Here is a 13,186-nt window from a genome sequence, read left to right on the forward strand (position 1 = left end):
CATTATCGTGTTGAATAGCAGAGCTGGTAGAATCCCTGGAATATAGAATAAAGAGGACTGACTACCATACATTATACCACCCTTCACCATAATCCTAACAGTGGGGCTGATGTGACGTTCCATCTTGAAAGTCTCTTCATGGAGTTGGCCATGTGGTCTCATCAGATTTGAAAATTTGCGTGTAATGATCCATTCTGTACTGCAAGTGAAATCAGACATCACATACAAAACCTAAGACATCAAACAGTGTCTACACAAACCATCAGAAAACGTTTGCATGACATTGGGCTACGAGCCAGAAGTCCAGTTAAAAATGTTCCATTGATCTCACATCACTGCTCTCAAAGGGTAATATGGTGCAGAGCAAGGCAGTAATGAAGACTGGAATGGAAGTCTATCTTCGTCAGCGATGAACCCCTAGTTTATCTTGGATGCAATATTATACAGAGACAGGCCATGTGGGCAGCGCCATGAAAAGCCATTAATGAGGGAAAGCAAAAATGTACCAGGTGCTGTTTTTCAAAACAACAATGCCAGAACAAATGTTGCGGTGTTACTGAGGACAGCCTGCGTGGCTTGAAGCATCTCCAGACTTTTTTCCCATCCAGCACATCTTGGACTTTGAAAAAAATTATATGATTCCAGCATCCGCAGAAAAAATGGTAGGTGTAATTAAAACATCACATTTATTTATGTCATTAAAACCAGGGAAAATTTGAAATCACGGTGAAAAAGGGGGAAAGGAGGAAATTGAGGAGACACCAGGTCTACGTGTTTCGAGCTAACCGCTCTTAGTCCTGACAAAAAAAGAGTGGCTATCTCGAAACACCTATACCTGGTGTCTCCTTAATCCCCCCCCCCCCCTGTTTTCATTATGATTTTAAATTGTCCCTGGTTTTATTGACATACCGTATTCTTCGGATTATAAGACGCACTTTTTTTCCTCTAAATTTGGGAGGAAAATGGGGGTGCATCTTATAATACGAAGTGAGCTTACTGGGGTGGTGGGGTGGAGCAGGGTCACAGGAAGTAGAGTCACTGCTTCAGGAGACCGGCGGCAGGAGTGAGACGATGCTGCTGGCCCTGGGCTCTCATAAGATGTCGGTGCTGATGAGCGGAGTCCATTTTTCCAATGATTTCTCTGGCTTCGGGAAAATGGCCACCAGAGGTGTTGCATGCGCACATTGAGATGTCGAGAGATGTGTGACCAAGCTCCACCGCAGCCGTCCCCCAGGTAAGTTACCGTTAGAACGGACTATACGACACACCACTATTTTATTTAAAAATGTTTTTCTCCTATTTTCCACCATTGGGTCTTATGGTCTGGTGCATCTTATAGTCCGCAAAATATGGTAAATAAATGTGATGTTTTAATTCCACCTAACATTTTTCTGCGGATGCTGGAATCACACCATTCTTCTTTGCTGCCTTCATTGTCCAGAAACCGGTCTGGAGCCTCCGTGCACCGCACCCTAATCACGGTATCTTCCCCTACCTGGTGAGCTGATGTCAGTACTTTTTTCTTTTACCTAGTTACATCTACGACTTCCCATGATTTGCTTGTCCAAGGACATTCCTCAAACAATGGTTAATAACCGCATATATAGAATGCAATGGCGTGTATTTCTGCACATGGCGATCAGACTCTAGAATGACAAATTTGAAACGTTTTGAAAATGTTTTTTCCCTTTTTTCATTATTTGCTTATTAACAACATATCTATCTATTTTTTTAGAATTCCATGACTTTTTCTTCCTTCTTCCTCATGCTGTACTAAGTTGCACTAAATTATACTGTATATATATGCTGTGTTTTACTTTGTAGGTCGTCGCTCAGGCTTTGTCTAGCAACAAGTCTGGAACCAGGGCCGGTGTCATTAGAACAGAGCAGGCTGAGCTTGTAATTCCAAAATGGCGCCCTCCATAACCTGTGATTTTCTCACAGCATAATTCATGTAATTATAGTAATTATGCTTCCAAAGATAATTTATTCTATGTTTATTTATATGGAGTCTTTACTGTGATATATTCTAATATATTTGAAAGTGATAGGTCCTGTTTTAAGTCATGTCAGCAAAATGAAGGGGCCTATGGTTAGGCCATCAATGTCTGACACCCAAAAACATGGTTAATCATTCCCTTAGGGAGTCATAGGGGTGATTAATTGAGATCATAGAGATAACACATCTTTTGTTTCTGGGTCAGTGCCTTTTTTTTTTTGAGAAAGTTAGTTGAATCAGAATATAAATATTGCAGACCACAAGCTAATGTCCTAATTTGGCCAGATATGCAGATCTCTTAAGTTGGGCAGATAGAACTACTCAACATTTTTCAACTAAAATAAAATCTGATGAAATAGGAATATTATATGAGTGCTTGAACCTAAGGCGCGCTGCTGGAAAACATCCAAAACAACATCTAAAGATGTTCAGAAATAAGACAATGAAATAGTTGTTTAAAATTATTTCTAGAAATCTAAATTAAATTCATTCAGGTACAATATAGAAGAAATTATTTACTCAATGATTTAGCTTGTCTGTGTGCTGTTCATTTTTTTGTCACTGACAGCTAAGGGACCCATACAAGGCAATGGGATTATTTACACATCATATTATTTTCGCTGACCAGTCTGTCCAAGAAAAAGTCAGTGCATGCCCTATTCTGCTCTTTTTTGTTGCTCAGCCTTGACCATTTAAATCTATGGAAGAGAGAAAAAACTAAAACCATCTGTGTGCTATCCATTTTCACTGATTTATTGCTCTTTTGTGGCATAACATGGGGAAAAATGTGCATTATATTGCATTACAAGAGCCACATATTATTTATTTTCCTGTTATTGCTGCAATATGTTTAATTTTTTTTTTAATGTAGAGAATGAATGGGGAAAAATGGGGAAAAAACACCAAATATTTATTTTTTTTCAAGTTTTTAATGACAGCCACTTAAGGGCTATTTGGTATTCCCAAAGCATTATTGAGTGTCAGTGTAACACCTTTGCCTTCCATGGTGATGACCTTTCTAATCCTCATTATTGACCAAACTATCTAAGAAGTTAACGGCCAGTATCAAGAGATTTCTTTACCTGCAAAGAGAAGATTGTCTGTGAATCACTCCCTGTTCTTAAAAGGGGTTTCCATTCAATACAGTTATCAGCTATCCATTGGATAGCTGATATATGTGTGATCAGTGGGGTCCAGCTTTTAAGACCACCACTATCGACAAGACGCTGACCCATACAGAGCCCGGTGCACATGCTCAACCATATTTTTATAGAACTCATAGCCAATTTGTCAGTTCCATAAAAGTGAATGGAGCTGTGTTAAAGCAGTTAAACAAGACGTCATCAGGGGACAGTGATAGAAGCTGGGTGGCGGTGGTGACAGAAGAGTGGTGGTGGAAGAAGCTGCCGTTCTGAGGGCACATCTCCCTGCCTCCATCACCTCGATTGATTCTGGACGTTATTAGGCGACAATAGTCAAAGAAGTTGTTGTAAGTGAACAGCTCTGCCCCATGATGATGCTTTGTTTCAGTGATGATAGAAACTGCTGGTAAAGAGATTAGCTGTGTAGGTATTGCAGTATTTTCTAATAAAGCAAATTACAAAATTTGTTAGGATTTAAAAATAAATATCTATACATGGTAAGTTGTATGTACAGTGGTGGCCAAAAGTATTGGCACCCCTGCAATTCTGTCAGATAATACTCAGTTTCATCCTGAAAATGATTGCAATCACAAATTCTTTGGTATTATTATCTTCATTTAATTTGCCTTCAATGAAAAAACACAAAAAGAATTGTTCTAAAGCCAAATTGGATATAATTCCACACCAAACCTAAAAAAGGGGGTGGACAAAAGTATTGGCACTGTTTGAAAAATCATGTGATGCTTCTCTAATTCGTGTAATTAACAGCACCTGTAACTTACCTGAGGCACCTAACAGGTGTTGGCAATAAGTAAATCACACTTGCAGCCAGTTAACATGGATTAAAGCTGACTCAACCTCTGTCCTGTGTCCTTGTGTGTACCACATTGAGCATGGAGAAAAGAAAGAAGACCAAGGAACTGTCTGAGGACTTGAGAAACCAAATTGTGAGGAAGCATGAGCAATCTCAAGGCTACAAGTCCATCTCCAAAGACCTGAATGTTCCTGTGTCTTCCGTGCGCAGTGTCATCAAGAAGTTTAAAGCCCATGGCACAGTGGCTAACCTCCCTAGATGTGGACGGAAAAGAAAAATTGACGAGAGATGTCAACGCAAGATTGTGCGGATGGTGGATAAAGAACCTCGACTAACATCCAAACAAGTTCAAGCTGCCCTGCAGTCCTAGGGTACAACAGTGTCAACCCGTACTATCTGTCGGCGTCTGAATGAAAAGGGACTGTATGGTAGGATACCCAGGAAGACCCCACTTCTTACCCCGAGACACAAAAAAGCCAGGCTGGAGTTTGCCAAAACTTACCTGAGAAAGCCTAAAACGTTTTGGAAGAATGTTCTCTGGTCAGATGAGACAAAAGTAGAGCTATTTGGGAAAAAGCATCAACATAGAGTGTACAGGAAAAAAAAGAGGCATTCAAAGAAAAGAACACGGTCCCTACAGTCAAACATGGCGGAGGTTCCCTGATGTTTTGGGGTTGCTTTGCTGCCTCTGGCACTGGACTGCTTGACCGTGTGCATGGCATTATGAAGTCTGAAGACTACCAACAAATTTTGCAGCATAATGTAGGGCCCAGTGTGAGAAAGCTGGGCCTCCCTCAGAGGTCATGGGTCTTCCAGCAGGACAATGACCCAAAACACACTTCCAAAAGCACTATAAAATGGTTTGAGAGAAAGCACTGGAGACTTCTAAGGTGGCCAGCAATGAGTCCAGACCTGAATCCCATAGAACACCTGTGGAGAGATCTCAAAATGGCAGTTTGGAGAAGGCACCCTTCAAATATCAGGGACCTGGAGCAGTTTGCCAAAGAAGAATGGTCTACAATTCCAGCAGAGCATTGTAAGAAACTCATTGATGGTTACCGGAAGCGGTTGTTCGCAGTTATTTTGGCTAAAGGTTGTGCAACCAAGTATTAGGCTGAGGGTGCCAATACTTTTGTCTGGCCCATTTTTGAAGTTTTGTGTGAAATGATAAATGATTTGATTTTTGCTTCATTCTCTTTTGTGTTTTTTCCTTTCAAGCAAATTAAATGAAGAGAATAAGACCAAAGAATTTGTGATTGCAATCATTTTCAGGAAGAAACTGAGTATTATCTGACAGAATTGCAGGGGTGCCAATACTTTTGGCCACCACTGTATGTATGTATCGGACAACCCCTACATTATAGATAAATGTTGGTAGATGTATTAGAGATGTTGAAAAAAGAAAAATGATACAAAGAAATCTCAATTTGTGTACTGAACAGTTGGTCAACATTCTGCTTATGGCTCAATAATGGCTAACCGCCAGATTTGGCAGATTAACTGCCTATAATCAGTTGTTTTTATTAAACAACATGACCAATTATTACCAAATAATGATTTGAAATAGTCAAAAATTTAATGTTTTGCCAATTTGTATTTAACCCCTTTAAAGCCTGGGGCGTAATAGTACGCACCAGGCTATCACCCCCGGTTCAGTGAGGGCTCCGGCGCTGAGCCCGCACTGAACCGGGCACATGTCAGCTGATTATTACAGCTGACATGTGCCCGCAACAGCTGCGGGTGGATTGCGATTCCAACACCCACGGCTGTTAACCAGTTAAATGCCGCTGTCAATCTCTGACAGCGGCATTTAACAGCGCCGCGCCGTAAGTGCGTCACTTACCCCGCCCATCGGTGACCTTGTCACGTGATCGCGGGTCACTGATGTGTGGGCATGACAACCCTGGGTCTGCAGCAGACCCCAGTGGTTGTCATGTACTGATCGCTATGAGCGCCACCTAGTGGTCGGCGTTCATAGAACAGGTGCATTTCTGCTACATCGAGGTGATCTGCTCATCACCTCTATGTAGCAGAGGCGATTGGACAGTTGCTGCTTCTAGTCTCCTATGGAGACTATAGAAGCAAGCAAAAAGTGTAAAATAAATGTTTTAAAAATATTAAAAAAATTAAAAAAATATAAAAGTTTAAATCACCCCCCTTTCGCCCCATTCCAAATAAAATAATAAAAAAAAACCACATACACATATTTGGTATCACCGCATTCAGAATCGCCCGAACTATCAATATAAAAAAAGAATTTATCCGAATGGTAAACGGTGTAACGAGAAAAAAATTCTAAATGCCAGAATTACGTTTTTTGGTTGCCGCAACATTGCAATAAAATGCAAAAATGGATCTACCCCAAAATGTTATCAATAAAACTTCAGCTCGGCACACAAAAAATAAGCCCTCACCCGGCCCCAGATCCCAAAAAATGGAGACGCTACGGGTCTTGGAAAATGGCGCAATTTTTTTTTTTTTAGCAAACTTTGGATTTTTTTTTCACCACTTAAAGAACCTATACATGTTTAGTGTCTACGAACTCGTAATGACCTGGAGAATAAGAATGGTAGGTCAGTTTTAGCATTCAGTGAACGTGGTAAAAAATGTAAAAAAAACATCTGTGGTATTGCATGTTTTTTGCAATTTCACCGCACGTGGAATTTTTTTCCCATTTTCACGTACACGATATGGTAAAACCAGTAATGTCGTTGAAAAGTACAAGACGTCCCACAAAAAATAAGCCTTCACACGGCCATATTGACCAAAAAATAAAAACGCTATGGCTCTGGGAACAAGGGGAGCAAAACACGGAAATGCAAAAACAGAAAATCCCAGGGTCCTTAAGGGGTTAATGGTATCGGTGACCTTAAGTCAAATAATTCAAATTTTCAAGCTCCAGACAAGTCATTTAATAACACAGAGATATTTGAATCTTTACCTATACATCCTGCAAGTTAGGGAAGAAATAGGCATTTTGTGAAGTGAATTTTGCAATGATTTAAACTAGAATAAAAAATGACCTGCATCATAGATCTGTAAGAAAGGGTTGAACAATGAAAACAAAGAGGCAACGGTGATCTGTAAAGAGCAGTTTATTCAATCACATATAAGAGCTGATAGTCAGTGAGTCAGAGAGGTTACTGTTAAATTGGTAGATAAGGTCATAAGCACAATATGATGAAAATGTGCACTAAAAACCATACAGCTTAAAGGAACACTAAACCTAAAAATGAATAAAGTCACCAGGAAATAATCTTACCCCTACTGATTTTCTACATGTCTCAATAGTCTAAAAATGAGCAGAGTCCGCAGGCATTCATTTACTGCTTGATTGTTGGCTTTTGGGGGACATAGGCTTAAACAAAGGTCGGGCCGTGTTAATCTTTGTGTTCTACTGCAGTCAGGGTGAAGGGGGGTCCCTGCTGTAGTCAGTTGTCTTACAGCCAGACACAGAACAGTGAAGAGGAGAGGAGATATGACTGAGTTATTGGTATACACATTGAAGATTTATTTATATATTATATGGTTATATTTAAATATGACACAAAACAGGATTGAAATTAATGTGTCTATAACTTCTATGCATTTCTATGGGAGTTACGAAAACAGCTCCACCTCCATTGTTTGGGGCCTGGACAGAGTTATTTCTGTTACAGTCAGAAATGGCTTACAATAGCCTTTTAAAGTAGGAATTGTTAGGAATTTTTGTGCCTTTTCAATGTTTAGCGTTCCTTTAAAGCAAGAAATATATAAGATATCTATTTCCCTCCTACATCTCTTATCTCAGCTGAAGAATCTGCCACTTATTTTAAGCACAAGATTGACAACACTAGAAAAAGCTTCAACCTACAGTTCCTCAAATGTGAGTAATCGATTCGATATGGATACAAACTTCTTCACTGTTTTATTTTAGAATAATTTTTAGAAATTTGAAAATATAATCCATATAAAACGTGTTACAGTAAAACTGCATTAACCGTTTCCAGGATGTCCTACGGCAGGGCACAATGGGTTAAAGTTACTTCCCTGTTTAAAACGGATTACATACCTAATTGAAGCACTATAAGTTGGCCAGACAGGAAATACACCTTGGGCTCGATTCATCAACTCTTTCATTCCAGAATTCTGGTGCACAAGCTTTGAAAAGTTGCAAAATTTAGGCGCAACTCACACCAAAATGAGTGGATCTGGGGCAGGACAGGGGCATGATGTCACAGCCTGTCTAATTCATTACAAGCTGTAGCATTCCATACGCCATGTTTTCCCCAGTGGTGCTCCAGTTGTGGAATTTTACGTTTGCTGTCCATCTGGCCAAACACCATACTTCACTGCCCTCATTACATCACTATCCAACAATCCAAAATGAATCTTCGAAACTTTCCACTCCCTCCAGAGCCCTAAGGTATAGGCCCCCATCACCAACCTCAGTGTGGACAATCCAGACATTTATTTCCAATAAAAAAATCAATCAATCATTTTTGCTCAATCACCTTAGGGCTTACATCTCCATTCCTCCCACACCTCAAGTTCACTTTCCACCTTTGAACCTCTCACAGAACAAGAAGTTACCAGGCTCCTCACTTCTTCTCGCCCAAGAACTCACACTAATAACCCTATTCCCTCACATTTCCTTCAGTCCTTCTCCCCGGCTGTCACTGCCCACCTAGATAAAATATTTAACCTCTCTCTTTCTTCCAGTGTCTTTCCCTCCTCATTTAAACACACCGTCATAACCAGTTTACTGTCACACAAGTAATGTGAAAGACTAAGTGCAACACAAAGAGAAGGGGGAAAGGGAGCCCAGACTCTAGGAAAAAGGGGGGAGTGGAGACCTCCTAGGTTGATCTGATATCACCCTGTCTCCACTAACGTCCCCATATTGGTTCCTCACCAATCACCGTACGCGAACCTAAACCCAGTATTTCCATAGCGCTTGACCCTAGATGGGGAAGGGGGAGATGAACACTAGTCGATCCCCACTAATGAATAAAGACAACAAGGGAGACAAACACGGGGGAAAGTAGCTTAGCTTTAGCCGACTTCAGAGAGAAAACTCCAAGCATCCTGCTAGCACAACAGAGGAAGATAGCAGTCTGAGAGCTCCAAGCATTCACAAGGAAACATGTGAGTATCACCGGCACCTCCCTAAAGCAGACTGAAAGTATTTAAACACCTAGGCCGGCGTGTTAATTAGAGCAGGAGGGAGGTGGCCGCTGGGTCCTAGAGTGAGACAGCTTCTAAGGAGGTGTCTGTAATGCCAAACGAAGAGATCTCCTGAAACCAACTGCAGGGCGACTGTCTGTCACATCTGATACACCCGTGACATTCACTAAATAAATCATTTCTCGACTACAACTGCGCTGCCAACTATAGACTTATCTCTAATCTCCCCTACGTCTATAAATGCCTGGAATGCTGGGTCCACTCTAGTCTAATCCACGTTCTCTCAGATAAATCTTTTATTGACCCTTTACAATCCAGTTACGCTCTTTACACTCTCCTGAAACTGCCCTTACTAAAGTCTCTAATGAGCTACTAACAGCTAAACCTAATGGTCACGACTGCCTGCTGATTCTCCTGGATCTCTCTGCAGCATTTTACACTTTGGACCAACAGCTCCTCCTGACTATGCTCCGCTCTATCGGCCTCGAGGACACCATTCTCTCCTGGTTCTCCTCCTACCTTTCTGACCGATTCTTCACTGTATGTTTTGTTGGATCTTCTTCTTCTCCTCTTCCCCTCAATGTCGGGGTTACTCAAGATTTAGTCCTAGGCCTTCTCCTCTTCTCTGTATACACTGCCCTTATTGGACAAACCATCAGCAGATTTGGTTTCCAGTACCATCTATGTTCTGACACCCAATTCTACACTCAATTATACACTTCTTCTCCTGACATAACCCCCATTTTAAAACAAAATATCTGGGATTGTCTGTCTGCTGTCTCTAACATCATGTCCTCCCTCTATGTGAAACTGAATCTCTCCAAAACTGAATCCCTTGTGTTATATCCAATATTGCAATTTCCTTTGGTGGTTCAACCATAACTCGCAAGCAGCACGCTCGCAGTCTTGGGGTAATATTTGACACAGAACTTTCCTTTATTCCCTATATCCATTTGGTCACTTACTCATGTTACCTGCATCTTAAAGCCATCTCCAAAATCTGACCTTTTCTCACCTATGAAACTGCAAAAACTCTTACTGTCACTCTTATTTATTCTCGTCAGGACTTCTGCAACTCAACTAATCGGTCTCCCTCTTAGCAAGCTTTCTCCTCTCCAATCCATCCTGAATGTGGCAGCCAGAGTAGTATTTCTGTCCATCAGCTTCACTGACGCCGCCACGTTGTGCCAGTCATTGCACTGGTTACCCATCCGCTACAGAGTACAATATACACTTATCTCTTTCATCCACAAAGCTCTCCACAGTTGTGCACCACACTACATCTCCTCCCTCATCTCTGTCTATCATCCTGCACATGCTCTCCTTTCTGCAAATTATTTAAGACTAACATCCTCCATAATCCCAACCTCCCACCTTCCTCTCCAAGACTTCGGTCATGCTGTGCCAGTTTTCTGGAATGCACTACCGTGGATGATCCGATTAATACCTAGCCCCCACATTTCAAACCATGCTTTAAAAACACATCTTTTTAGTCATGCCTATCACTTCATTAGGCTAGGATTTTTCCTGAGCTTTTCTGCATCTCCCTGGCAGAAAAAAAACGCATGCGGATTGTACATGTGTTTTTCCTGCCAGGGACATGTGGATGTGAAACGTTCTTCACATGCATTTCCGCATGCGGGTTGACAAGCGCTTTCCAAGCGATTTTAGCATCACTTGGAAAGTGCTTGACAACTTGGTCACACTATATAAATTTATATACTGTGACCGAAAGAATGGTGAAAAATAAAAAATAAATCTATACTTACCTTCCGATGGCCCCCGGTGTCTTTATTCGATGCGTCCTGGCTGCCAGCAGATCGCGGTACACTGAAGGACCTGCCAACGTCAGCGTCGCGTGACCCGTCACATGACTATGACGTCAGCGCAGGTCCTCCAGTCTATCGTGATCTGCCGGCATGAGAGGATGAGCGCACCAGGGGCCATCAGAAGGTAAGTATAACATTTGTTTTTTATTTTATTCTTTTTTTTTACAGTTTCTATGGTACCCGGGTCCGGAGGAGAGTCTCCTCTTCTCTAGACCCGGGTACCATCCGCACATTGAACGCATGGATTCCGCATGTGCTTATCTAGTGAAGCGGAATACATGCGTTCTAATGCAAGTCAATGGCGGCGAAAACGCAGCGCTTCCGCAAAATAATTGGTAGAGCTGTGTTTTTTTCCGCAATGAAAATCTGCAGCGGAAATTTCCGCAGCATGTGCACAGCACATGCGGATTATCATTGGGGAACATGGCAGGCCTTCTACCATGCGTTTTTTAAGCGTTTCTGCAGCGTTTTTGCTGCTGCGGAAACGCTTAAAAAACGCATCGTGGGCACACAGCCTTAATCTAACTCTTCTCTGTTCCCTCTTTCTAAATTTTCCTCAAAATATCGTCCCTCATATTCATCTGTCTCCACATCCTCCATGCACCCAATAGCACTTGGTAACTGTATTTAGACAGTTACTGGCTGAGGACCGGATCATGCAGCGTTATTTGAAATGCCCTATTTATTATAATGACAGCTGGACCATACATGACGAGCACTTTTTATCCATTCTGTCCCCCCTATTTCCTTATAGATTGTAAACTTGCGAGCAGGGACCTCACGCCTCCTGTAACTGTTGAAATATGTGTTCATTTTTATTGTCTTTATTGTCTGTACATGTCTCCCATTAAGTATAAACTGCTGCGGAATATGTTGGCACTATATAAATAAAATTATTAATTATTATTAAGATGTCTGTGCCTCCTGTCTGTCTCCTAATGATGCCATCCATTCTAAAGCAAGAAACTTCTTTTCATGGTTCTAGTTGCAGTTTGCAGAGATATTCAAAAAGATGTCTCCACCCTCAAAAAAGTGTGCATGCACTTTAAGATGTAATTCACTTATAACTGTTTCTTCACCTTCTGATTCTGGTGCCTCCTCATCATATGACTGAGATATTTCTGATGTTGGCATCCCTGAGGACTTTTATCTTTTCCTCCAAGCTTGTGAAACAGGAAACTTCTGACCTCTGTAATTGCAAACAAAGGTTTCTGTTTCTGTACCAAATATTAAGTTCTGTTTTTCTATTCTATCAAATACTTATTTCATGCAATTTAATTATGTAAAATTCATACAATTTGATTTTCTGTTTTTTTTATTTTTAGATTCTGTCTCTCACAGTTGAAGTGTACCTACAATAAAAACTACAGACCTCTCCATTCTTTGTAGGTGGGAAAACTTGCAAAATCGTCAGTGTATCAAATACTTATTTTCCCCACTGTACATTTGAATACTGCGCAGCGCTCGTCAGTCCCGGCACCGACGTGTGGCAGTGTGATGAGGTCAGCATGCTGCTGATGTCATCACATTGTTTCCAGCACTGAAGCAGAGCAGACAAGAGATGGCACGGACAATGGTAAGCGCTCCATCAGGGAACCGGAGATTCAATATCTTATCATTGTGGACGAGGTGTGGAGGGCTTAATGTTACTGTGAGGGCACAGAGTGAGGGCACATAATGGGGGTGACAATTTTGAAAGGGGGCAAAGTTTAGAGGTACTTTATTCAGAGGGGCAGTGTGCTAGGGATATTTTACACAGGCGCAGTGTGTGTGTGTGTGTGTGGCATATTTTGCAGATACTTTGAAGAGGCACAGTGTGCAGGAATATTTTGGAGAGGGGCAGTGTGGAGGGGACATTTTAAAAAGACACAGTGTGGCGGGGTTAATTTGCAGAGGGGCACTGTGCGGGGGTCATTCTGCAGAGGGGCATTGTGCGGGGGACATTCTGCAGAAGGGCAATGTGGGAGGGATATTTGGAAGAAGGGCAGTGTGAGTGGGATATTTTATGCAGGAAGCAGAGGCAATTATTTATTCAGACGTAGAGCATAGGAGATATCTTTATTTATGGGGCAGTACAATGATACTTTTATTTTTAAGGGCACCGGGTTGGGAGTCGCTTCTGAAGACGGAGAAGAGGGAAGTCTGCAGAGACAAACTCTGGGCATGAAATCTCATAATGGCGTCTGTGCTACATGGAGACAAAAAGTGAAGGGAATGACTTCAATCAGAAAAGATG

This window comes from Phyllobates terribilis, unplaced genomic scaffold (genome assembly GCF_046119375.1).
Source record: "Phyllobates terribilis strain yellow unplaced genomic scaffold, ASM4611937v1 Scaffold_1__5_contigs__length_1240528914, whole genome shotgun sequence".
Lineage (NCBI taxonomy): Eukaryota > Metazoa > Chordata > Amphibia > Anura > Dendrobatidae > Phyllobates > Phyllobates terribilis.